The sequence below is a fragment of the Durio zibethinus genome, chromosome 3, assembly GCF_047325235.1.
Source record: "Durio zibethinus cultivar Kanyao isolate XHJ-2024 chromosome 3, ASM4732523v1, whole genome shotgun sequence".
Taxonomy (NCBI): domain Eukaryota; kingdom Viridiplantae; phylum Streptophyta; class Magnoliopsida; order Malvales; family Malvaceae; genus Durio; species Durio zibethinus.
In genome coordinates this window covers 353,981-380,356 of record NC_143164.1, presented here as the reverse complement: position 1 = coordinate 380,356, position 26,376 = coordinate 353,981, and the positions used below count along the sequence as shown (strand labels likewise).

The window sequence follows — 26,376 nt, the reverse complement described above, 5'->3', positions numbered from 1 at the left end:
TGTAAACGATAGGAGTAACTATGACTCTCTTAAGGTAGCCAAATGCCTTGTCATCTAATTAGTGATGCGCATGAATGGATTAACGAGATTCCTACTATCCCTGTCTACTATCCAGTAAAACCACAGCTAAGGGAATGAGCTTGGCAAAATCAACGAGGAAAGAAGACCCTCTTGAGCTTGACTTTAGTCCGACTTTGTGAAATGACTTAAAAGGTGTAGGATAAGTGGAAGGCCCTGGGTGAAATTGAAATATCATTACTTTTAACGTTATTTTACTTATTATGTTTGTGGTGCATGCATGGGCAGCATCGCGACTGCTAAAATGAAACGATTCTAGGCAATGGATATCTCAGCTCTCACATCTATGAAGAACGTAGCAAAATGCGATACTTGGTGTGAATTGTAGAATCCCATGAACCATCGAGTCTTTGAATACAAGTTACACCCCTAGACATTAGGTCGAAGGCACGCCTACCTAGGTGTCATCCGACATCGTCCCCCCTCGACCCTTCACCCATCAAGCTCCCGGGAAGGAGGAAGGTGGAAGATGTCCTCCCGTGATCTTGTTGATTGTAGTTGGCCTAAAAATGAGTCCTCGGCAATGACAACGCCGTGACCGTTAGTGGTAGAGCTCCCAGCGTGCCTCATCCCTGATGATGCGCACTCATTGTCCACCCGTAGCCCGTTAGACCCCTCGCATCGCTCGATTGATGTTTGCATCACGATCTCAGGTCAGGTAGGATCACCCGCTGAGTTTAAGCATATCAATAAGCAAAGGAAAAAAAACTTACCAAGATTCTTTTTGTAACGGCGAGTGAACCGAAAAAAGCCCAGCTTGAGAATCGAGCATCCCAATTGGATGTGGAACGGTGAGAGTCGGTCCACCAATCGGCTCAGGGCATGGATCGACGTAGGTCACGATGATGGCCCAAGCCCGAGATTTTGATGCGCTCATGAAGTCATCATCACTACGATCATGCAATGCAGCATTCATCGTCTCGACATGCCATGGCCCCGACGTGTTCCCGACGTCGACCTACGAGTTCCCTATTCGACCCATCTTGAAACATGAACCAAGGAGCCTGACATTTGTATAAGTCAACGGGCCAAAAAACTCGTAAGGCACAAGGAAGCTAACTGGTGGGATCTTTCGTGGGTGCACCACCGACTGACCTTGATCTTCTGAGAAGGGTTCGAGTGTGAGCATGCCCGTCGAGACCTGAAAGATGGTGAACTATACCTGAGCGTGGTGAAGCCAGAGAAAACTCTGGTAAAGGCCCACAGCGACACTGACGTGCAAATCATTCATCTGACTTGGGTATAGGGGTGAAAGACTAATCGAACCATCTAGTAGCTGGTTCCCTTCGAAGTTTCCTTCAGGATAGTTGGAGCCCCTGACAAGTTCTATTGGGTAAAGCCAATGATTAGAGGCATTGAGGGCATAATGCCCTTGACCTATTCTCAAACTTTAAATAGGTAGGATGACTCGGCTGCTTCATTGAGCCGCACCACAAAATCGAGAGCTCCAAGTGGGCCATTTTTGGTAAGCAGAACGGGCGATGAGGGATGAATTAGAAGTCGAGTTACGGTGCCCAACTGCATGCTAACCTAAAACCCACAAAGGGTGTTGGTCGATTAAGACAGTAGGACGATGGTCATGGAAGTTGAAATTCGCTAAGAAGTGTGTAACAACTCACCTGCTGAATCAACTAGCCCTAAAAATGGATGGCGCTTAAGCGCGTGACCTATACCCAGTCGTTCGGGCAAGGGCTAGGCTCCGATGAGTAAAAGGGAGCGATGGTCATCGTAAAACCTGGGGTGTGAGCCAGAGCGGAGTGACCGTCGATGTAAATCTTGTTGGTAGTAGCAAATATTCAAATGAGAACTTTGAAGGCCAAAAAGGGGAAAGGTTCCATGTGAATGGCACTTGCACATGGGTTAGTCGATCCTAAGAGACGGGGGAAACCCGTTCGACAGTGTGTCTCGTGCGAGCTTCGAAAGGGAATCAGGTTAAAATTCTTGAACTGGGATGCGATGGCTAATGACAATGTTAGAGAGTCTGGAGACGTCGACGAGGGCCTCAAGAAGAGTTATCTTTCCCATTTAATGGCTCACCCACCCTAGAAAAGGCTCAGCTGAAGATAGGGTCTAGCTGCTGGAAGAGCATCGCATGTCGTGTTATGTTCGGTGTACCCCTGACGACCCTTGAAAATATGAAAGATCGAGTGCCATCCGTGCTCAATCGTACTTATAACCACATCAGGTCTCCAAGGTGAACAGCCTCTGATCGATGGAACAATATAGGCAAAGGAAGTCAGCAAAATGGATTCGTAACCTCGGGAAAAAGATTGGCTATGAGGGCTGGGCACGGGCATCCCAGTCCTGAAGTCATTGGCTATTGGTGCACTACTCGAGCTATTCCCGTAGTGAGAGCGGGTCACCGCGTGTCGACCAAGGGATGGACTAGGAACGGCTCCCTCGGGGGCCTTCCCCAGGCAATGAACAGTCGACTCAAAACTAGTACGAACAATGGGAATCTGACTGTTTAATTAAAACAAAGCATTGCGATGGTCCTTGTGGATGTTCATGCAATGTGATTTCTACCCAGTGCTCTGAATGTCAAAGTGAAGAAATTAAACCAAGCACGGGTAAACGGCATGAGGAACTATGACTCTCTTAAAGTAGCCAAATGCCTCGTCATCTAATTAGTGATACACATGAATGGATTAATAAGATTCCCACTGTCCCTGTCTACTATCCAAAGAAACCACAGCTAAGGGAACAGGCTTGGTAGAATCAACAGGGAAAGAAGACCCTGTTGAGCTTGACTCTAGTCCGACTTTGTGAAATGACTTGAAAGGTGTAGGATAAGTGGGAGCCCCCTGGTGAAATTGAAATACCACTACTTTTAACGTTATTTTACTTATTCCGTGAATTGAGGGCGGGCACGACCCTTTCTTTTAGACCCAAGCTCGACCTTAGCCGGTCGATCTGGGTGGAAGACATTGTTAGGTAGGGAGTTTGGCTAGGGCGGCACATCTATTAAAAGATAATGTAGGTGTCCTACAATGAGCTCAATGAGAACAAAAATCTTGTGTGGAACAAAAGGGTAAAAGCTCATTCGATTCTGATTTTTGGTACAAATATAAATCATGAAAGCGTGGCCTATCGATCCTTTAGACCTTTGGGATTTGAAGCTAGAGGTGTCAAAAAAGTTACCACAGGGATAACTGGCTTGTGGCAGCCAAGCGTTCATAACGACATTACTTTTTGATCCTTGGATGTCGGCTCTTCCTATCATTGTGAAACAGAATTCACCAAATGTTGGATTGTTCACCCACCAATAAGAAACATGAGTTGGGTTTAGACCATCGTGAGACAGGTTAGTTTTACCCTACTGATGGCAGCGTCGCGATAGTAATTCAACCTAGTACAAGAAGAACCATTGATTTGCACAATTGGTCATCGCGCTTAGTTGAAAAGCCAGTGACGTGAAGCTACCATACGCTAGATTATGACTGAACACCTCTAAGTTAGAATTCGGGCTAGAAGCGACGCACGTGCCTGCCGCTTCATTACCAACCCACAGTATGGGCCCATGGCCCCCAAGGGCACATGTTGTAGGTGTAGCCCCCGCGGTATATGAGCCATACGGGCCTCCTTGGTGCTCAATTCCCACCAAGCGGTAGGCAGAATCCTTTGTAGATGACTTAAATACACGATGGGGTATTGTAAGTGGCAGAGTGGCCTTGCTACCATGATCCACTAAGATTTAACCCTTTATCGCTTCGATTTGTCCCTTTCTCCCTTTCCCCCACCGACCTTTCTTCTTTTCACGTTGCCCCCTTCCGGGGTTGGGTATGACCTGGGGCCCTCCGTCTCTCAGTCTTGATTGGGAAAGAACTCCGTTCACCCTAGTCAGCCCACGAAACGAGTATGCGGGCACTAAACCAACCTCGAGGGTAGGATGCACCAGACAAGGATCCTATTGCAGGTCCCCCTTGGTTGTTACCCCAAACACCATCGATAGCATCCGGCCCTTGGTTGGTCAAGACTAGGAATGCACTACGTATGCCTAAGTCAACCCATTAAACAAGCGTGCGTGCACTGAGCCAGTCGGAGAGCCAAAATGCGTAAGCTAGGGATTGACCTGGTCCCCTTCGGTGTGTTGTAGATCCTATTGTGAGTCCCTCGGTGTGGCTGGGGCTTAGACCGGGAATGAACTCTATATGTATAAGTCAACCCACAAAACGAACGTACGGGCATTGAGCCAGCTAGAGAGGCAGGATTCATAAGCCAAAGATCGACCCGATCCCTCTCTGCATACTGTCCATCCTGTTATGGGTCCTACTACCCCAACCCTCTGTCCAGTCCGAGCTTAGACTAGGAATAAACTCCATATGCTTAGACTAGAAATGAACTCTGTATGCCTAGGTCAACTTACGAAATGAGGGTGCAGGCATTGAGCCAGCCAGAAAGGTAGGATAAACAAGCTAAGCATCGACACAGTCCCCCTCTGCATGCTGTCAATCCTGCTGCGGGTCTTGCTACCACAACCCTCGGTCTGATCCAATCTTAGACTGGGAATGAACTCCATATGCCTAAGTCAACCCACAAAATAAGTGGGTGGGCACTATGCTAGCCAGAGAGGCAAGATGTGCAAGCTGAGGATCAGCTAGGTTTCGCTCTACGTGCTATCGATCCTGCTGCCACAACCCTCGATCCGATCGAAGCTTAGACTGGGAATGAACTCTATATGCCAAAGCCATTTTTGTGGCCCATGAATTTATATGAGCCCTCCCCAACGCCCGTACACCATGCCCGGGTGTCCTGAGCTTGGGTCGAGCACCAATGCGCGCCACGAGCGGATGGTAGGTAGGTTTAGGCACATCTTCATATTTCTACCATGCCAATACCATTTTTATGGCCTGTGAATTCACATGAGCACTCCCCAGCACCCGCACACCATGCGCGGGTGTCTTGAGCCCGAAGCAAGCACCATGCCATTTTTATGGCTTGTAAATTCATACAATGGTCCCCTAAGCCTTCATGTGAAGTTTCATGGCAAGATGACTCATTTTCTATTTTTCATGATTTTCAAAACTTTTTACGGTTCGAGATTTTTTTAAATTTTTTTAGGAGTTTTAGCCCCAAATTTGGTAGATGTGATCCTTGTATTTTTTTTGGCATGCACAAAACAATTCATCTAAAAACTTGAAGTGTAGAAGATTTTGTGACCATTTGAAAAAAATATCCTCATTTCAGACACTTGAATGGCTACTAGCAGCAAACCTATAAAATCTCATATGCTCTTTAAGAGGGTGTGAGTTCTAAAGGTTTGTTGAGGGATGGGGGCCACTATAAGGGCCAAGTACCAGCACCCATCACACATCATGTGTGCACACCCCTCGACCCCCCAATCGTCGGAACCCCCAATGCCACCGGTCAGGTTCTCTGATGATGCTCCGACGATGGTGCCCTGGGAAAAAAAATGTGGCACCAGCACATGCCCGAGCCCAGCATGTGCACTGTCTCTCAAAATCAAAGTTCGGCCAAGGCCTCGACCATCAATGACGTATGATGGTGCATGGTGATGGCACATGCATCGACCATCATCGGCACAGGCTGCCCTTTGGTACGGGCACTTGCCTCAACCATCATGGGCACAAGCTGGCCCTTCATACAGGTGTCACACCCTAGGTGGGCTCATTGGGCACATCAGGCACACCAGCATGCCAGCTAGAGGTTGAGGCCCGTACACCAGGTGCGCTGATGGGTATTTACGTGCAAGGCCTAGGAGACAAGATCATAATGCCCGCCCAGCTTGCAGGCCAGCCTGTGAGGCCAAGGCCTGGCCTGTAGGCTACCCACACCACATCCAGAGGGGCCTAAGGTGGGAGATACGCAAGTGAATCTTTTGGAAGCTTGCAGGATTAACAGGATCCTCTTGGCAAATTTGGTTGACCCTAGAATTCAGGAGTTAGAATCTTGATTGATTGTAATCTTTGTAATTCCTTGATTTTAGCTTTTATTCTAGGGATATTGCCATTAAATGTAGCTAGAGCCTCAACTATAAATAGACGACTGCTCCACCCTCATTTGTACACCATTAAACACTTCTGTTTCAGTGAATACAGAGTATATTTCTAGCATTCTGCCTTGTTATCCTATTTCTCTTTAACATTCATAATCAGCCCTTCCTATTGCTTTAGTGCCTACATGCTTATGTTTTAGGCTGACTTAGGCATAAATGAGGAGATTCCAAGCTTAAGGCTACATAGATTCTGAGTCTAAGGTCGGAGCCTGTGACATAGGCACTTGCCTCAAGCACCATCGACACATGCATGGCTCGATGAGCATCGACAGAAGATGGCCCTTGGTGAAGGCAGTTGCCTCGAGCACCATCGACACGTGTTGGGCCTTGATGCCGGCACATGCCTCGACCACCATCATCACAAGCTGGCCATTGGTATGGGCACTTGCCTAGACCACCATCGGTACATGCCATGCCTCGATCAACATCTGTAGAAGATGGTCCATGGTGCATACAGATGCCTCGAACACCATCGACACATGCTGGGCCTTGGTGCGAGCACTTGCCTTGATCACCATCGACAGAAGATGGCACCTGGTACGGGCGATTACCTCGATCACCATCGATAGAAGATGGTCCCTGGTACGGGCGATTACCTCGAACACCATCGGCATGTGCTGGGCCTTGGTGGGGGCACATGCCTCGACCATCATCAACACAAGCCAACCCTTGGTACGGGTGCCACGGACCTAAAGAATAGCCTTGAATCCCACATCGAACAAAATAGGAGGGTCACTGGGGTATAAAAGGGTTCACACCACCTTTTCCTTGTGAGGTACCTTTTGTAAGATAAAATTGTGAGACCAGAGGGGCTAGAGCGGATAACACCTCACAAGGGTATGAACCGTGGTAGGTAGGCTAATTTGGGACATCGGATGAATAGGTGCCTGAGTCCCAGAGCTTAAGTCTTAACCCATGACATGGGCACTTGCCTCGACCACCATCGATAGAAAATGGCCCCTGGTGTAAGCAGTTGCGTCGAACACCATCGGCACATGCTGGGCCTTGGTGAGGGCAATTGTCTCGATCACTATCGGTAGAAGATGGCCCTTGGTCCGAGCGGCTGCCTTAAACACCATCGATATAAGTTGGGCCTTGGTGCGGGCACATGCCTCAAGCTGGTGCAGATGGTTGCCTCGACCACCATCGGCACATGCTGGGCATTGGTGTGGGTGTCACGCCCTGGGTGGGTGTGCCAGGCACATCAGGCGCACCAACACGTGAGCCAGAGGTTAAAGCCCGCACACCAGGCGTGCTAGTGGGTATTTGTGCACAAGGTCTAGGAGACAAGGCTAGAACACCTGCCTAGCTTGTAGGCCAGCCCATTAGGCCAAGGCTTGGCCTGCAGGCTACCCGCACCACATCTAGAGGGGCCCAAGGTGAGAGATACACAAGAATCTTTTGAAAGCTTACAGGATCAACAGAAGTCTCCTGGTAGATTTGGTTGACCCTAGAATTCAGAAGTTAGAATCCTGATTGATTGTAATCTTTGTAATCCCTTGATTTTAGCCTTTATTCTAGGGATATTGCCATTAAATGTAGCTGGAGCCTCAACTATAAATAGAGGGCTGCTCCACCCTCATTTGTACATCATCAAACACTTCTGTTTCAGTGAATACAGAGCATATTTCTAGCATTTTACCTTGTTATCCTATTTCTCTTTAACTTGCATAATCAGCCTTTCCCATTGTTTTAGTGCCCGCACACTTGTGTTTTTGGTTGACTTAGGCATAAAGAAGGAGATTCCAAGCCTAAGGCTGTACGAATTTTGAGTCTAAGGTCAAAGCCTATGACAGTTGGTATCAGAGCAAGTTTGGTTATGCGTGTTTGTGATGTGCAGGTTAGATCGTGATTGAGGAGATGGCATATCAAAGCAACATTGCTAGCCAACAACCAGACACCCAGGAGCAAAGGCATGGAAGAGGCAGAAAAGCCAGTTCAAGAGATATATGATCTACCATGGACGGTAGGCTGGCCAAGGTAGAGGTGATTGGAATGAGTACAATCTAAATCCCTTAACGAGGATCCATTGGAGGGTAAGTCTGGTGCCAATAGCCGCAGTAATTTCAGCTCCAATAACGTATATTTAAGTTGTTGCAGTTAAAAAGCTCGTAGTTAGAACTAGCATTGGGTCATTCAGTCCATCTCACGATGAGCATCGGTCTACTCATCTCTGCTGCCGGTGATGCGCTTCTAGACTTAATTGCCCAGGTCATTCCTTTGACGCTATTACTTTGAAGAAATTAGAGTGCTTAAAGCAGGCCTACGCTTGTATACATTAGCATGGGATAACATCATAGGATTTTGATCCTATTGTGTTGGCCTTTGGGATCGGAGTAATGATTAACAGGACCAGTCGAGGGCATTCATATTTCATAGTCAGAGGTGAAATTCTTGGATTTATGACAGATGAACAACTGCGAAAGCATTTACCAAGGATGTTTTCATTAATCAAGAATGAAAGTTGAAGGCTCGAAGATGATCAGATACCATCCTAATCTCAACCATAAACAATGTCGACCAGGGATCGATAGATGTTACTTTTAAGACTCCGTCAGCACCTTATGAGAAATCAAAGTCTTTAGGTTTCGGGGGTAGTATGGTCATAAGGCTAAAACTTAAAGGAATTGATGGAAGGGCACCACCAGGAATGAAGCCTGCGGCTTAATTTGACTCAACATGGGGAAACTTACTAGGTCCAGATATAGTAAGAATTGATAGACTGAGAGCTCTTTCTTGATTCTATGGGTGATGGTGCATGGCCATTCTTAGTTGGTGGAGCGATTTGTTTGGTTAATTTCATTAATGAACGAGACCTCAGCCTGCTAACTAGCTATGTGGAGGTGATCCTTCGTGGCTAGCTTCTTAGAGGGACTATGACCACTTAGGCCAAGGAAGTTTGAGGCAATAATAGGTCTGTGATGCCTTTAGATGTTCTGGGACGCACACGTGCTACGTTGATATATTCAAGGGTGCCCCTGTGCCCTGAGCCCCTTCCGACCTTGGGCGGGTGCGACAGTCGCTTCGTGCCCCCTTCTAGGTGGGTGAAATGATCGGTGTCATCTTGTTCGCTGTATAACAATGAACCCCCGACGAAAATCATGCCAGGGAACCAAAATGAAAATAGAGCGCGTGTGCCATCACTATCCTGTTCACAGTGCATGTGTGGGTGGCATCGCGACTCCTTTTGTCATGAAAAAATGAAACGAATCTCCGCAACGGATATCTAAGCTCTCACATCGATGAAGAACATAGCAAAATGTGATACTTGGTGTGAATTGCAAAATCCCATGAACCATCGAGTCTCTGAACACAAGTTGCGACCCAAGCCATTAGGCCAAGAGCACATTTGCCTGGGTGTCATGCACCGTCACCCCCCTCTGACCCTCAGCCCATTGGGCTCTGAGGGAAGGAGGCAGGTCAAACATGGCCTTCCATGATCTCGTCAGTCGTGATTGGCCCAAAAATGAGTCTCTGACAACGATAGTGCCATGACCGTCAGTGGTAGAGCTCTCGACGTGCCTCGTCCCTGGAGACGTGTGCTCGTTGTCCACCCGAACCCCATCGAACCCCCCGCATCGCTCGATCGATGCTCGCGTCATGACCTCTGGTCAGGTAGGATCACCCTTTGAGTTTAAGCATATCAATAACCGAAGGAAAAAAAACTTACCAGGATTCCCTTAGTAACAACGAGTGAACCGAAAAGAGCCCAGCTTGAGAATCGAGCACCCCTGGCATCCGTATTGTAGTCTGGAGAAGCATCCTCAGTAGTGGACCGAGCCCAAGTCCCCTGGAAAGAGGTGTCAAAGAGGGTGAGAGCCCTGTTGTGCGTGGACCCTATCGTACCATGAAGCGTTGTCTGTGAGTCAGGTTTTTTGGGAATGCAGCCCCAATCAAGCGGTAAATTTCATCCAAGGCTAAATATGGGAGAGAGATCGATTGCAAACAAGTACCGTGAGGGAAAAATGAAAAGGACTTTGAAAAAAGAGTCAAAGAGTGCTTGAAATTGTCGGGAGGGAAGCAGATAGAGGTCAATGATGCACCCCGGTCGGATGTGGAACGGCAAGAGCTGGTCCGCTGATCGGCTAGGGTTGTGGATCGACATGGGTAGCGACAGCGACCCAAGCCCGAGTTTTTGATGTGCTCGCAAGGACTTCATTACCGTGATCATGGAAAGTATCAAGCACCGTCCTGATGTGCCATGGCACCAGCGTGCTCCCGGTGTCAGCCTGCGAGCTCACCATCTGGCCCATCTTAGATGTTCTAGGCCGCACACGTGCTACGCTGATATATTCAAGGGTGCCCCTGTGCCCTGAGCCCCTTCCGACCTTGGACGGGTGCGACAGTCGCTTCGTGCCCCCTTCTAGGTGGGTGAAATGATTGGTGTCATCTTGTTCGCTGTCGAACAATGAACCCCCAACGAAAATCATGCCAGGGAACCAAAATGAAAATGGAGCGCGCGCGCCATCACCATTCTGTTCACAGTGCATGTGTGGGTGGCATCGCGACTCCTTTTGTCATGAAAAAATGAAACGAATCTCTGCAACGGATATCTAAGCTCTCACATCGATGAAGAACATAGCGAAATGTGATACTTGGTGTGAATTGCAGAATCCCATGAACCATCGAGTCTCTGAACACAAGTTGCGACCCAAGCCATTAGGCCAAGAGCACGTTTGCCTAGGTGTCATGCACCGTCACCCCCCCTCTGACCCTCAGGCCATTGGGCTCTGAGGGAAGGGGGCAGGTCAAACATGGCCTTCCATGATCTCGTCAGTCGTGATTGGCCCAAAAATGAGTCCCTGACAACGATAGTGCCATGACCGTCAGTGGTAGAGCTCTCGGCGTGCCTCGTCCCTGGAGACGTGTGCTCGTTGTCCACCTGGACCCCATCGGACCCCCCGCATCGCTCGATCGATGCTCGCGTCATGACCTCAGGTCAAGTAGGATCACCTTTTGAGTTTAAGCATATCAATAACCGAAGGAAAAAAAACTTACTAGGATTCCCTTAGTAACAACGAGTGAACCGAAAAGAGCCCAGCTTGAGAATCGAGCACCCCTGGCATCTGTATTATAGTCTGGAGAAGCATCCTCAGTAGTGGACCGAGCCCAAGTCCCCTGGAAAGAGGTGTCAAAAAGGGTGAGAGCCCTGTTGTGCCTGGACCCAATCGTACCATGAAGCGTTGTCTGCGAGTCAGGGTTTTTGGGAATGCAGCCCCAATCAAGCGGTAAATTTCATCCAAGGCTAAATATGGGAGAGAGATCGATTGCAAACAAGTACCGTGAGGGAAAGATGAAAAGGACTTTGAAAAAAAAGTCAAAGAGTGCTTGAAATTGTCGGGAGGGAAGCAGATGGAGGTCGATGATGCACCCTGGTCAAATGTGGAACGGCAAGAGCTGGTCCGCTGATCGGCTAGGGTTGTGGATCGACATGGGTAGCGACAGCGACCTAAGCCCAAGCTTTTGATGTGCTCGCAAGGACTTCATTGCCGTGATCATGGAAAGTATCAAGCACCGTCTCGATGTGCCATGGCACCAGCGTGCTCCCGATGTTAGCCTGCGAGCTCACCATCTGGCCCATCTTAGATGTTCTAGGCCGCACACGTGCTACGCTGATATATTCAAGGGTACCCCTGTGCCCTGAGCCCCTTCCGACCTTGGATGGGTGCGACAGTCGCTTCGTGCCCCCTTCTAGGCGGGTAGAATGATCGGTGTCATCTTGTTCGCTGTCGAACAATGAACCCCCAACGAAAATCATGCCAGGGAACCAAAATGAAAATGGAGCGCGCGCGCCATCACCATCCTGTTCACAGTGCATGTGTGGGTGGCATCGCGACTCCTTTTGTCATGAAAAAATGAAACGAATCTCCGCAACGGATATCTAAGCTCTCACATCGATGAAGAACATAGCGAAATGTGATACTTGGTGTGAATTGCAGAATCCCATGAACCATCGAGTCTCTGAACACAAGTTGCGACCCAAGCCATTAGGCCAAGAGCACGTTTGCCTGGGTGTCATGCACCGTCACCCCCCCTCTGACCCTCAGCCCATTGGGCTCTGAGGGAAGGGGGCAGGTCAAACATGGCCTTCCATGATCTCGTCAGTCATGATTGGCCCAAAAATGAGTCCCTGACAATGATAGTGCCATGACCGTCAGTGGTAGAGCTCTCGGCGTGCCTCGTCCCTGGAGACGTGTGCTCGTTGTCCACCTGGACCCCATCGAACCCCCGCATCGCTCGATCGATGCTCGCATCATGACCTCAGGTCAGGTAGGATCACCCTTTGAGTTTAAGCATATCAATAACCGAAGGAAAAAAAACTTACCAGGATTCCCTTAGTAACAACGAGTGAACCGAAAAGAGCCCAGCTTAAGAATCGAGCACCCCTGGCATCCGTATTGTAGTCTGGAGAAGCATCCTCATTAGTGGACCGAGCCCAAGTCACCTGGAAAGAGGTGTCAAAGAGGGTGAGAGCCCTGTTGTGCCTGGACCCTATCGTACCATGAAGCATTGTCTGCGAGTCAGGTTTTTTGGGAATGCAGCCCCAATCAAGTGGTAGATTTCATCCAAGGCTAAATATGAGAGAGAGATCGATTGCAAACAAGTACCGTGAGGGAAAGATGAAAAGGACTTTGAAAAAAGAGTCAAAGAGTGCTTGAAATTGTCAGGAGGGAACAGATGGAGGTCGATGATGCACCCCGGTCGGATGTGGAACGGCAAGAGCTGGTCTGCTGATCGGCTAGGGTTATGGATCGACATGGGTAGCGACAGCGACCCAAGCCCGAGCTTTTGATGTGCTTGTAAGGACTTCATTGTCGTGATCATGGAAAGTATCAAGCATCGTCTCGATGTGCCACGGCACCAGCGTGCTCCCGGTGTCAGCCTGCGAGCTCACCATCCGACCCATCTTGAAACACAAACCAAAGAGTCTGACATGCATGTGAGTCAACGATCCAGAAAACCCGTAAGGTGCAAGGAAGTTGATTGGCAGGATCTCACAGAGGTGTACCACCGATCGACCTTGATCTTCTGAAAAGGGTTCAAGTGCGAGAATGCCCGTCGGGACCCGAAAGATGGTGAATTATGCCTGAGTGGGGTGAAGCCAAAGAAAACTCTGGTGGAGGCCCACAGTGATACTGACATGCAAATCGTTCATCTGACTTGGGTATAAGGGTGAAAGACTAATCGAACCATCTAGTAGCTAGTTCCCTCTGAAGTTTCCCTTAGGATAGTTAAAGCCCCTGATGAGTTCTATCTGGTAAAGCCAATGATTAGAGGCATTGGGAGCGTAATGCCCTCGACCTATTCTCAAACTTTAAATAGGTAGGATGATGCAGCTGCTTCATTGAACGGTGTCATGGAATCAAGAGCTCCAAGTGAGCCATTTTTGGTAAGTAGAACTAGTGATGCAAGATGAACTGAAAGTCAGGTTACGGTGCCCAACTACACACTAATCCAGAACCCACAAAAGGTGTTGGTCGATTAAGACAACAAGACGGTGGTCATGGAAGTCAAAATCCGCTAAAGAGTGTGTAACAACTCACTTGCCAAATCAACTAGCCCCAAAAATGGATGGCGCTTAAGCGCACGACCTATACCTGATCGTCAGGGCAAGGGCCAAGCCCCGATGAGTAGGACGGCGTGGTGGTCATCGTAAAACCCAGGGCGCAAGCCCAGGAGAAGCGACCGTCGGTATAGATCTTGATGGTAGTAGCAAATATTCTAATGAAAACTTTAAAGGTCGTAGAAGGGAAAGGTTCCATGTGAACGGCACTTACACATGGGTTAGTCGATCCTAAGAGACGGGGGAAGCCCGTTCGATAGTGCGTCTCGTGCGAGCTTTAAAAAGAAATCAGGTTAAAATTCTTAAATTGAGACGTGACGACTGAAGGCAACGTTAGGGAGTCTGGAGACGTCTGCAGGGGCCTTAGAAAGAGTTATCTTTTTTGTTTAATGGCCCACCCACCCTAGAAATGGCTCAGTCAGAGGAACTTGCCTCGAGCACCATCGACATATGCATGCCTCGATGAGCATCGGTAGAAGATGGCCCTTGGTGCAGGCGGTTGCCTCGAGCACCATCGGCACGTGTTAGGCCTTGGTGTGGGCACATGCCTCGACCACCATCGTCACAAGCTGGCCATTGGTACAAGCACTTGCCTCGACCACCATTGGAATATGCCATGCCTTGATAAGCATCGATAGAAGATGGTCCCTACTGCGTGCGGTTGCCTCGAACACCATCGACACATGCTGGGCCTTAGTACGGGCAGATGCCTTGACCACCATCGATGCATGCATGCCTCAATCAGCATGCGCACAAGCTGGAATCGATGCGAGCACCTGCCTCGATCAGCATCGATAAAAGATGGCCCTTGGTGTAGGTAGTCCCATCGAACACCATTGACACGCGCTAGCCCTTGGTGTGGGCTCATGTCTCGACCACCATCAGCACCTACTCACTCTCGGTGTGGGATATGCTTGTGTTGGAAAAAGTGTCCCCATTTCAGATACTTTAACATCTACTAGTAGCATATCTATAAAATCTCTAATGCTCTTTATGGGGTGGTGGTCCGGCACCCTCTCCCCCTCAAGGGGGAGTAGGTGTGCATGATGGGCCTCCTATTGCGTACACCCAAGGTAACATCCCTAGAGTGAAATACAAGGCATGCATGCTTTCTGGCTATTTTGTATGACGACCGGTTGCTTCGGTGACCAGCAGACGCCCATGGCCTTAACGGTTGGCGTGTATACAAAAAAGGGAAGTCAAGCTCGAGCCCGTGCATGTGGCGGATGCTACCCTAGACCATAGACCAAGTCCCTAAATTGGGCAATGGCTCCCTGGGGTGGTGTGAGTAGAAGCTGTAATTGTGGGCTTGGCTCAGCCAAGTCTCTTGGTATTTGACGGTCTCACGATGCCTTCTTGTCAACCACAAAAATGCCTTGGCCTTGACGAGGCCGTGCATGCAACCAATGCTACCCAAGACCCTAGGAACAAGTCTCTGAATCAGGCAACGTCCCCCTGGGGTGGTGTCAACGGAGCTCATGCATGCAATCCCGGCCAGGCCAAGCATTGGTGGTATCATGCCGTTGTTACCTATCGGATGGCAAGGGCAGTCTCATGGCCCTTGCTTGTGTTTTTCTCATGCCAAGTAGTTGTGGCATGGCCTCACACATCGTTTCTTTTGCTCACACATTGAGTAATCGATCGGGTGGGTTGTGGATCAACGCGTATGGATGTTACCACTTGTACGCATGGCATATGAGTGGTGTTATGGTTATGCATGTTGGTAGGCTTCGTGCTAGATGCATCAAACTATCGACACGTCATCCTCTTCAATCTCCCCTCATGCAATCGTCGTACCCAGAGGGCACGATCGGGATCCTGTACTGTATACCTAAATCGATAGAAATCGGATGTGTCACCATCCTTCATCCATCTCATGTCTTGAGGGGCTACGGGTCAGACGTCAATCATGGTCGGTGTCCCATGCACACCATCCAATCCTCTGTGGCCGCATTGGTGCATCGGTATTCGATTGTGCTCTCAGATGTGAAACATTTAACCGACGTGAGCTTTCGGCCCTCATTCGTCCGATGTTATGCATTTTACGTGCCCGACATGTATGATGCTTACGCTCCGTATTGGGCTCTCTCCGTTGCTCGATCAGTGCGTCAAGGCCCACCAGTGCCAACATCACGAAGAAATGCTACATGGTTGATCTTGCCAGTAGTCATATGCTTGTCTCAAAGATTAAGCCATGCATGTGTAAGTATAAACTAATTCAGACTGAGACACTATGAATGGCTCATTAAATCAATTATAATTTGTTTGATGGTATCTACTACTCGGATAACCGTAGTAATTCTAGAGCTAATACGTTTCTAGAAGGGATGCATTTATTAGATAAAAGGTCAATGCGGGCTATGCTCGTTGTTCTAATGATTCATGATAACTTGACGGATCGCACAACCTTTGTGTCGGTGATGCATCATTCAAATTTTTGCCCTATCAACTTTTGATGGTAGGATAGTGGCCTACTATAGTGGTGATGGGTGATGGAGAATTAGGGTTCAATTTCGAAGAAGGAGCTTGAGAAACGGCTACCACATCCAAGGAAGGCAGCAGACGCGTAAATTACCCAATCCTGACACAGAGAGGTAGTGACAATAAATAACAATACCAGGCTCTATAAGTCTGGTAATTGGAATGAGTACAATCTAAATCCCTTAATGAGGATCCATTAGAGGGCAAGTCTGGTGCCAACAGTCACGGTAATTCTAGCTCCAATAGCGTATATTTAAGTTGTTGCAATTAAAAAGCTCATAGTTGGAACTAGGGTTAGGTCATCCGGTCCGCCTCACGATGAGCACCGATCTACTCATCCCTACTACCTACGATGCGCTACTGGACTTAATTACCTGGGACATTCCTCTAGCGCTATTACTTTGAAAAAATTAGAGTACTCAAAATAGGCCTACGCTTGTATACATTAGCATGGGATAACATCATAGGATTTCGATCCTATTGTGTTGGCCTTCGAGATCAGAGTAATGATTAATAGGGACAGTCAGGGGCATTCGTATTTCATAGTCAGAGGTGAAATTCTTGGATTTATGAAAGATGAACAACTACGAAAGCATTTGCCAAGGATGTTTTCATTAATCAAGAATGAAACTTGGAGGCTCGAAGATGATCAGATACCGTCTTAGTCTCAACCATAAATGATGCCGACCAGGGATTGATGGTTGTTACTTTTAGGACTCTGCCGGCACCTTATGAGAAATCAAAGTCTTTGGGTTGCAGAGGGAGTATGGTTGCAACGCTAAAACTTAAAGGAATTGACAAAAAGGCACCACTAGAAGTGGAGCCTGCGGCTTAATTTGACTCAACACGGGGAAACTTTCCAAGTCTAGACATAGTAAGGATTGATAGATTGAGAGCTCTTTCTTGATTCTATGGGTGGTGGTGCATGGTCGTTCTTAATTGGTGGAGCGATTTGTCTGGTTAATTCTATTAACGAATGAGACCTCAGCCTGCTAACTAGCTATACGGAGGTGATCCTTTGTGGCTAGCTTCTTAGAGGGACTATGTCCGCTTAGGCCAAGGAAGTTTGAGGCAATAATAGGTCTGTGATGCCCTTAGATGTTCTGGGCCACATGCACGCTACATTGATGTATTCAACAAGTCTATAGCCTTGGTCGACAGGCCCGAGTAATCTTTGAAATTTTATCGTGATGGGGATAGATCATTGCAATTATTGGTCTTCAACAAGGAATTCTTAGAAAGAACGAGTCATCAACTCCTGTTGACTATGTCACTACCCTTTGTACACATCGCTCGTCGCTTCTACCGATTGAATGGTCCAATGAAGTGTTTGGATTGGCGACATGGATGGTTTGCCACCCGTGACGTCATAAGAAGTCCACTGAACCTTATCATTTAGAGGAAGGAAAAGTCATAACAAGGTTTCCGTAGGTGAACCTGCGGAAGGATCATTGTCGAAACCCCACTCGATAGATGACCCGCGGATGCGTTAACGAAACACCGAGGGGGCAAGGGTGCCTCCGTGCCCAAGCCCTTTTTGGCCCTGGACGGGTGTGACAATCATTTCGTGCCCCTTACTGGGTGGGCAAAACAATCGACGTCGTCTCGCTCGTTGTCGAACAACGAACCCCCGACGCGAATCGCACCAAGAAACTGAAATGAAAATGGAGCGCATGCACGGTCACCATCCCATTCACGGTGCATGCACGGGTGGCATCGCGATTCTTTTTGTCACAAAAAATGAAATGACTCTCGATAATGGATATCTCTGCTCTCGCATCGATGAAGAAAGCAGTGAAATGCAATACTTGGTGTGAATTGCAGAATCCTGTAAACCATCGAGTCTTTGAACGCAAGTTGTGCCCCAAGCCATTAGGTTGAAGGTATGCCTGCCTTGGTGTCATGCACCGTCGCCCCCTCTGACCCCCCGCCCATCGGGTTCCAGGGGAAAGGGGCAAGCGAAAGATGGCCTCCCGTGATGCCGTCGGTCGTGGTTGGCCCAAAAGTGAGTCCCTGGTAACGATAGCACCGTGACCATCAGTGGTAGAGCTCTCGAGGTGCCTTGTCCCCAATGACGTGTGCTCATTGTCCACCCAAACCCCATTGGAACCCCCGTATCTCTCGATCGATGCTTGCATCATGACCCCAGGTTAGGCAAGATCACCCGCTGAGTTTAAGGATATCAATAAGTGGAGTAAAAGAAACTTACCAAGATTCCCCTAGTAACGACGAGCGAACCAGGAACAGCGCATCTTGAGAATCGAGTGCCCTTAATGTTTGAATTGTAATCTGTAGAAGTGTCCTTAGTGGTGGGCCGAGCCTAAGTCCCCTAAAAAGGGGCACCGAAGAGGGTGAGAGCCCTATTATGCCCAGACCCTACTACACCATGAGGTGCTGTCCGTGAGTCAGATTGTTTGGGAATATAGCCCCAATCGAGCGATAAATTTCATCCAAGGTTGATTACGGGCGAGAGACTGATAGCGAACAAGTACTGCGGGGGAAAGATGAAAAGGACTTTGAAAAAAGAGTCAAAAAGTGCTTGAAATTATTGGGAGGGAAGTGGATTGGTGCCGACGATGCACCTCAGTCAGATGTGGAACAGCGAGAGTCGATCCATAGATCAGCTCAGGGCGTGGGCCGATGAGGGTCGCGATGGTGACACAAGCCTGGGCTTTCGATGTGCCTGCAGAGACGTCATCACCGTGATCGCGAAATGCAGCATGCGCCATCTCGACGTGCCATGACACTAGCATGCTCTAGGCATCGGCCTGCAGGCTCCCCATTCGGCCTGCTTGAAACACAAACCAAGGAGTCTGACATGCGTACGAGTCAATGAGCCAGAAAAGCGGTAAGGTATAAGGAAGTTGATTGACGAGATCTCTCATGGGTGCACCGTCGATCGAGCTTGATCTTTTGAAAAGGGTTCGAGTGCGAGCATGCCCGTCGAGACCTAAAAGATGGTGAACCACGCCAGAAAGGAAACTCTGATAGAGGCCTGCAGTGATACTGACGTGCAAATCATATGTCTGACTTGGGTATAGGGGTGAAAGACTAATCGAATCATCTAGTAGTTGGTTCCCTCTGAAGTTTTCATCAGGATAGCTGGAGCCCTTGATGAGTTTTATCGGGTAAAGCCAATGATTAGAGGCATCAGGGGTGTAACGCCCTCGACCTATTCTCAAACTTTAAATAGGTAAGATGACACGATTGCTTCATTGAGTCACACCACAGAATTGAGAGCTTCAAGTGGGCCATTTTTGGTACACAGAACTGGAGATGCAGGATGAACTGAAAGCTAGGTTATGGTGCCCAACTACCTGCTAACCCAAAACCCACAAAGGGTGTTAGTCGATTAAGACAGCAGGATGGTGGTCACGAAAATTGAAATCCACTAAAGAGTGTGTAACAACTCACCTGTCGAATCAACTAGCCCCAAAAATGGATGGCACTTAAGCGCACGACCTATACTCGACCGTCGGGGTAAGGCTAGGCCCCAATGAGTAGGAGGGCATGACATTCGTCGCAAAACCCAACGTCGGTGTAGATCTTGGTGGTAGTAGCAAATATTTAAATGAGAACTTTGAAGGTCGAAAAAGGGAAAGATTCTATGTGAACGGCACTTGCACATGGGTTAGTTGATCCTGAGAGACAAGGAAAGCCCATCCGACAGCATGTCTCACGTGAACTTCAAAAAGGAATCGGGTTAAAATTCTTGAATCGGGACACAATGGCTGATAGCAACATTAGAGAGTCCAGAGACGTCAATGAAGGCCTCAGGAAGAGTTATCTTTTCTGTTTAACGGCCCATCCACCCTGGAAATGGGTCAGCTAGAGGTAGGGTCCAGTGGTCAGAAGATCATCGCACGTCATGTCGTGTCTGGTGCACCCTTGGTGGCCCTTGAAAATTTAGAGGACCGAGTGCCATCTGCGCCTGGTCGAACTCATAACCACATCAGGTCTCCAAGGTCTATAGCCTCTAGTCAATGGAACAATGTAGGCAAGAAAAGTCAGCAAAATGGATCCATAACCTCAGGAAAATGATTGGCTCTGAAGGCTAGGCATGGGGGTCCCAGTCCCAAACCCATCAGCTATCAGTGCATTGCTCAAGTTGCTCCTACGGTGAGAGTGGGTCACTGCGTGCCGGTTGAGGGATGAACTAGGAATAGCTCCCTCGAGGGCCTTCCTTGGGTGATGAACAATCGACTCAAAACTGGTACGGACAAGGGTAATCTGACTATTTAATTAAAACAAAGGATTGCGATGGTCCCTACGGATGCTCACGCAATGTGATTTCTACCTAGTGCTCTGAATATCAAAGTGAAGAAATTCAACCAAGCATGGGTAAACGACATGAGTAACTATGACTCTCTTAAGGTAGCTAAATGCCTCTCCATCTAATTAGTGAGGCGCATGAATGGATTAATGAGATTCCCACTGTCCTTGTCTACTATCAAATGAAACCACAGCCAAGGGAACGGGCTTGGCGGAATCAACAGGGAAAGAAGACCCTGTTGAGCTTAACTCTAGTCCGACTTTGTGAAATGACTTGAAAGGTGTAAGATAAGTGGGAGCCCCCGAGTGAAATTGAAATACCACTACTTTTAATGTTATTTTACTCATTTCGTGAATCGGAGGCAGGGCATGACCCATTCTTTTGGGCCCAAGCTTAGCCTCGATCGGTTGATCTGGGTAGAAGACATTGTCAGGTGGAGAGTTTGGCTAGGGCGGCACATCTATTAAAAGATAACACCGATGTCCTAAGATGAGCTTAATGAGAATAGAAATCTCGTCTGGAACAAAAGGGTAAAAGCTCATTTGATTCTGATTTCTAGTATGAATATAAACCTTGAAAGTGTGGCCTATCGATCCTTTAGACCTTCAAGATTTGAAACTAGAGGTGTCAAAAATGTTACCATAGGGATAACTGGCTTGTGGCAGCCAAGCGTTCATAGCGATGTTACTTTTTGATCCTTCGATGTCGACTCTTCCTATCATTGTGAAGCAGAATTCACCAAGTGTTGGATTGTTCACCCACCAATAGAGACGTGAGCTGGGTTTAGACCGTCATGAGATAGGTTAGTTTTACCCTACTGATGGCAACGTCACGATAGTAATTCAACCTAGTACGAGAGGAACCATTGATTCGCACAATTGGTCATCGTGCTTGGTTGAAAAGCTAGTGGCTGAAGCTATCATGCACTGGATTAGGATTGAACGCCTCTAAGTCAAAATCTGGGCTAGAAGCGACGCGCACGCCCGTCGCCTGATTGCCAACCCACAGTAGGGGCCCATGGCCCTCAAGGACAGGTGTCGTAGGTGCAGCCCTCGGGGTGGACGAGCCGCACGGGCTTCCTTTGAGCTTAATTCCCATCGAGCAATGGGTAGAATCCTTTGCAAATGACTTAAATACATGAGGGCATATTGTAAGTGGTAGAGTGGCCTTGCTGCCACGATTCACTGAGATTCAGCCCTTTGTCGCTTCGATTCGTCCCTCCCTCCCCTTCTTCCACCTACCTTCCTTCTTTTCACATCGCCTCCCTCCGAGGTTGGGCATGACCCGAGGCCTTCCATCCCTCGGTCCTGATCAGGAACGAACTTTGTTCACCCCAATCGGCCCATGAAACGAGTGTACGGGCACTAAACCAACCACGAGGGCAAGATGCATGAGCTAAGGATCCCGCTACAGGTTCCCTTTAGTTGTTGCCCCAAACGCCATCGATAGCATTTAGCCCTTGGTTGGTCAAGACTGGGAATGCACTACGTATGCCTAAGCCAACCCATGAAACAAGTGTGCGGGCATTGAGCCGATCGGAGAGCCAGAATGCGCAAGCTAGGGATAGACCCGATCCCCCTCGATGTGCTGTGGATCCTGCTATGGGTCCCTCAGTTCGATTGGGACTTAGACTGGGAATGAACTCCGTATGCCTAAGTCAACCCACGAAACGAGCATCCGGACGCTGAGTCGACCAGAGAGGTAAAATGCATTAGTCAAGGATCAACCCGATCCCCCTCTGCGTGCTATCAATCCTACTGTAGGTCTCTTTGTCTAACTGGGGCTTAGACTAGGAATGAACTCTGTATGCCTAAGTTAACCCATGAAACGAGCGTGCAGACACTAAGTCGACCAGAGAGGTAGGATGTTCAAGCCGAGGATCAGCCCAATCCCCCTCTGCATACTACCGATCTTGCTGCGGGTCCTGCTGCCCCAACCCTCAATCTAGTCTGAACTTAGACTGGAAATGAACTCCATATTCATAGACTGGGAATGAACTCTGTATGCCTAAGTCAACCTACAAAACTTCATGTGGGCACTGAACCGGCCAGAGAGGCAAGATGCACAAGCTAAGGATCAGTCTGGTCCCCCACTGCGTACTGCCACAACCCTCGGTCTGATCTGATCTTAGACTGGGAATGAACTCCGTATGCCTAAGTTGACCTATGAAATAAACAGGCAGGCATTACGTTGGCCAAAAAGGTAGGATGCGCAAGCTGAGGATCGGCCAGGTTCCCTTCTGCGTGCTGCCAATCCTATTGTGGGTCCTACTACCACAACCCTTGGTTCGGTCAGAGCTTAGACTGGAAATTAACTCTGTATGCTGAAGCCATTTTTATGGCCCATGAATTCATATGAGCCCTCCCCAATGCTCGCGCACCACGCGCAGGTGTCTTAAGCCCAGGCCGAGCACCAATGCACGCCATGACCGGGTGGTAGGTGGGTTTAGGCACATCTTCATATTTCTACCATGCCAATACCATTTTTATGGCCTGTGAATTCACATGAGCACTCCCTAGCACCCGCACACCATGCACGGGTGTCTTGAGCCTAGACCGAGTACCATGCATGCCATGATCAGGCGATAGGTGGTTTTAGGTACATCTTCATATTTCTGCCATGCCAATGCCATTTTTATGGCTTGTAAAGTCTTACAATGGTCCCCTAAGCCTTCATTTGATGTTTCATGGCAAGATGACTCGTTTTTTATTTTTCATGATTTTCAAAAGTTTTTACGGTTTGGGATTTTTTAAAATTTTTTTAGGAGTTTGGCCCTAAATTTGGTAGATGTGATCCTTGTATTTTTTTTGGCATGCACAAAAAAATTTAGCTAAAAACTCAAAGTGTAGAAGATTTTGTGACCATTTGAAAAAAGTGTCCCCATTTCAGACACTTGAATGGCTACTGGCAGCAAACCTATAAAATCTCATATGCTCATTAAGGGGGTGTGAGTTCTCAAGGTTTGTTAAGGGATAAGGGGCCAATATAAGGGCCAAGTACCAGCACCCAGCGCACATCATGTGCGCACACCCCCCGACCCCCCCAATCATCGAAACCGTTATTGTCGTCAGTCAGGTTCTCTGGCAATGCTTTGAAGAAGGCGCTCTGAGCAAAAAAAATGTGTCATCAGCACATGCCTAAGCCTAGCATGTGCATCGTGGCTCAAAATTGAACTTCGACCAAGGCCTCGACCATCAACGGCACATGATGGCGTATGGTGATGGCGCATGCATCGACCATGATCGGCACAGGCTGCCCTTTGGTACGGGCACTTGCCTCGACCACCATCGGCACTAGCTGGCCCTTGGTACAGGTGTCACACCCTGGGTGGATGCGCCAGGCACATCAAGTGCACCAACAGGTGAGCCAGAGGTTAAGGCTCGCACACCAGGAGTGTTGGCAGGCATTTACGCACAAGGCCTAGGAGACGAAGCCAGAACGCCCGCCTAGCTTGTAGGCTAGCCTGTGAGGCCAAGGCCTGGCTTACAGGCTGCCCACACCATATCCAGAGGGGCCCAAGGTGAGAGATACGCAAGTGAATCTTCTGTAAGCTTGCAGGATCAGTAGGAGCCTCCTAGCAGATTTGGTTATCCCTAGAATTTAGGAGTTTGAATCCTGATTGATTGTAATCTTTGTAATCCCTTGATTTTAGCCTTTATTCTAGGGATATTGCCATTAAGTGTAGCTAGAGCCTTAACTATAAATAGAGGGCTGCTCCACCCTCATTTGTACACCATCAAACACTTCTGTTTCAGTGAATACAAAGCATATTTCTAGCATTTTGCCTTGTTATCCTATTTCTCTTTAACTTGCGTAATCAGCCCTTCCCATTGTTCTAGTGTCTGCATGCTTGTGTTTTGGCTAACTTAGGCATAAAAAAGGAGATCCAAGCCTAAAGCTACATGGATTCTGAGTCTAAAGTCAGAGCCTATGATAGTTGGTATTAGAGCAAGTTTGGTTCTGCGTATTTGTGTTGTGCAGGTTAGATCATGATTGAGGAGATGGCATCCCAAAGTGACATTGCTAGCCAACAACCAGAGGCCTAAGAGCAGGGGTGTGGAAGAGGCAAGAAAGCCAGTTTAAGAGATATATGGTCTACCATGGACGGTAGGCTGGCCAAGGTGGAGGTCACCCTGGGCGATATGAAAGAGAACTTAAGGAAATGGAGACTCACATTGCATTGCTAGACTCCATAGGGGAGGAGATCCAAGGTAAGCTACAAGCTACTCTTAATAAAGCATGGACTTGATCAACTAAAGGAATGAGGCCTTGAAGGCTGAAGTGCTAACCTTGTGCAATGGCATGGAGGCCATGCGTCACCAGATGGAGGAGCTTGCCAGCGAGCTCGTTGCTTGCAAGACTACCATTAGGAATGGCATGTTTGTTGGAGTGTCCAAGTCCAAGATGGATGTCCCCAAGCCTAAAGAGTTTAAGGGAACTAGGGTGGCTAAGGAAGTAAATAGACAACTACCTATGGGGTATGAAGAAGTATTTCCAGGCCATGGGCATGCAAGATGAGGCAATAAAGGTAAGCACCGCTACTATGTATCACACTGATGTAGCCTTGTTGTGGTGGAGGCGCACATGTGATGATGTTAGGCATGGGAGCACCAAGATTGCAACCTAGGCAGAGTTCCAAAAAGAGTTCAGAGAGCAATTTTACCTGGAGTATACCGATGATGAGGCATGGGCAAAGTTACATAGGCTGAGCCAGCAAGGGGACATAAGGGAGTATGTCCAAAAATTCTCTGAACTGATGCTACAGATCTTGGATCTAGGTAAGAATGATGCCTTATTTGCTTTCATGGATAGGCTGAAGTTATGGGTGAGGCATAAGCTACAACAGAGGGGAGTTCATGACTTGGCTAAAGCCATGACTACTGTTGAGTCCTTGATAGAGTTTAAGCTTCTGAACAAGTTTGAGTCTTCCAAGCCCAAGGGTAAAGGCAAGGATGATAGGGATCAAAAGAAACAGTCCAAGAGGATGGACCGTGATCTGAAGTCTAAGGAAGGAGATCGAGATCATTCAACTAAGGATGGCAAGAGGAAGCCACCAGCAGGTAAGTGGAAAACAAAAGGGGACTGAGAGCCACTAGCATGCTACCTATGTGGAGGGAGCCACATAATGTGTAATTACCCACAAAAGGGTAAGCTGGCTGCTATAAACAAGGATTCTGACGAGAATCTAGAGTCAGGGGCAACAAAGCTTGGGTCATTGGTGCTCAATGCTATCCAAAGTAAGGGGAGCCATAAGCTAAAAGGCTTGATGTTTGCAGATCTGATGGTTTCGGATCAGAAGGTGAGCACACTGGTGGACACTAGTGCCTCACATCTTTTTATTTCTAGTGATGGAGCTCGGAAGCTCAGACTAAAGGTGCAGAAAGGGATTGGTACCATTAAATCAATGAACTCTAAAGAGATTCCAACCATTGGAGTAACACAGGGAGTGGAGTTGCAGCTTGGAAACTAGAAAGGCAAGGAAACCATAGAGGTAATACACCTTGATGACTATGAGTTTGTGATTGGGTTGGATTTTCTTGTTCGGATTAACACCTTTTTGTGCCTTTTGCCAATTGTATTTGTATCTTGGATGCACGGTGCCAATGCCTAATACCATTGAGGAAAGGGTCCAAAGTTGGGTTCCAGGTGGTGTCAGCCATCCAATTTGCCAAGGTAGTAAGTAGAGAAGAAGACACGTTCTTGGCAGCCCTGAAGTATGAGGAGCCAAGGGAGAAGGAGATTGAGTCACCTTTAGAGGTGCTAAAGGTGTTAAAGACCTTTAGTGATGTGATACCCATAAAGCTACCTAGTCAGCTACCACCTAAGAAGAAGGTGGACCGCAAGATCGAGCTGGTGTTCGAGGCCAAGTCACCAGCTAGAGCCCCTTATCGAATGTCCCCACCAAAGTTGAAAGAGTTAAGGTAGCAGCTCAAAAAGTTAGTTGATGCTGGCTTCATCAGGCCA

General features: G+C 48.1%; 6 non-coding genes and 3 pseudogenes across 6 annotated transcripts; all 9 read left to right on the top strand.

Moving 5' to 3' along the window:
* Positions 1–329: 329 nt before the first annotated feature.
* On the top strand, positions 330–485 carry LOC149519430 (5.8S ribosomal RNA). Its single transcript, XR_016341254.1, has one exon. It is a non-coding gene; the product is annotated as a 5.8S ribosomal RNA (ribosomal RNA).
* Positions 486–722: 237 nt separating this feature from the next.
* LOC149519429 (25S ribosomal RNA) lies at positions 723–3,797 on the top strand (annotated as a pseudogene).
* A 5,504-nt stretch (positions 3,798–9,301) lies between these two features.
* LOC149519428 (5.8S ribosomal RNA) lies at positions 9,302–9,457 on the top strand. The gene has a single exon (XR_016341251.1). It is a non-coding gene; the product is annotated as a 5.8S ribosomal RNA (ribosomal RNA).
* Positions 9,458–10,628: 1,171 nt separating this feature from the next.
* On the top strand, positions 10,629–10,784 carry LOC149519427 (5.8S ribosomal RNA). The gene has a single exon (XR_016341240.1). It is a non-coding gene; the product is annotated as a 5.8S ribosomal RNA (ribosomal RNA).
* Positions 10,785–11,956: 1,172 nt separating this feature from the next.
* Positions 11,957–12,112, top strand: LOC149519426 (5.8S ribosomal RNA). The gene has a single exon (XR_016341230.1). It is a non-coding gene; the product is annotated as a 5.8S ribosomal RNA (ribosomal RNA).
* A 901-nt stretch (positions 12,113–13,013) lies between these two features.
* LOC149519425 (25S ribosomal RNA) lies at positions 13,014–13,800 on the top strand (annotated as a pseudogene; the record flags this gene model as incomplete).
* A 2,002-nt stretch (positions 13,801–15,802) lies between these two features.
* On the top strand, positions 15,803–17,593 carry LOC149519424 (18S ribosomal RNA; annotated as a pseudogene).
* Positions 17,594–17,886: 293 nt separating this feature from the next.
* LOC149519423 (5.8S ribosomal RNA) lies at positions 17,887–18,042 on the top strand. The gene has a single exon (XR_016341217.1). It is a non-coding gene; the product is annotated as a 5.8S ribosomal RNA (ribosomal RNA).
* Positions 18,043–18,279: 237 nt separating this feature from the next.
* On the top strand, positions 18,280–21,628 carry LOC149519422 (25S ribosomal RNA). The gene has a single exon (XR_016341210.1). It is a non-coding gene; the product is annotated as a 25S ribosomal RNA (ribosomal RNA).
* The last annotated feature ends 4,748 nt before the right edge of the window (positions 21,629–26,376 follow it).